The sequence below is a fragment of the Morone saxatilis genome, unplaced genomic scaffold (genome assembly GCF_004916995.1).
Source record: "Morone saxatilis isolate NCDOM2014 unplaced genomic scaffold, NCSU_SB_2.0 Contig6, whole genome shotgun sequence".
Taxonomy (NCBI): Eukaryota; Metazoa; Chordata; class Actinopteri; family Moronidae; genus Morone; species Morone saxatilis.
This window is the reverse complement of record NW_023340206.1, coordinates 6,333,735-6,334,198: the sequence shown is the minus strand read 5'-3', so window position 1 is coordinate 6,334,198 and position 464 is coordinate 6,333,735.

Below are 464 nucleotides of genomic sequence, written 5' to 3'. Positions count from 1 at the left end.
TGCTGTGCAGAATTCACAAACCACCTTTTAATTAAATCTACAAGCTGTCAGAATTTATGCATTTTAAGAGCTTATGGTCAAAATGAAAGTGTTGTCAAATGTTGCCATTGAAAGGCAAACAGTTAACTGTCTGATTTTAACATACAGCAACCAAACAATTTCTCATACACTAACTACATTCACTTTTATTATTTCCCCAACAGCTAATCCTACATAACTCTTCATAAAGAATCATCCATTTTCACTTCATTCTACAGAACATCATAACTGGAAGACATCTCTTTTATAAATCTAATTATATTGTTTCATCAAAAGTTGAACCGACATGAGGTGAAAACTTTCTCCCTGAAGCCGTCAAGTTCAACTTGTGTGTAGCTGTGTGATTCAAGGCTAGATTTTCTTACTTTGTAATCCATGTTGAGATCCTGTACTTTCTCCATGTAAAGTAACTAGTCAGTTGTTCT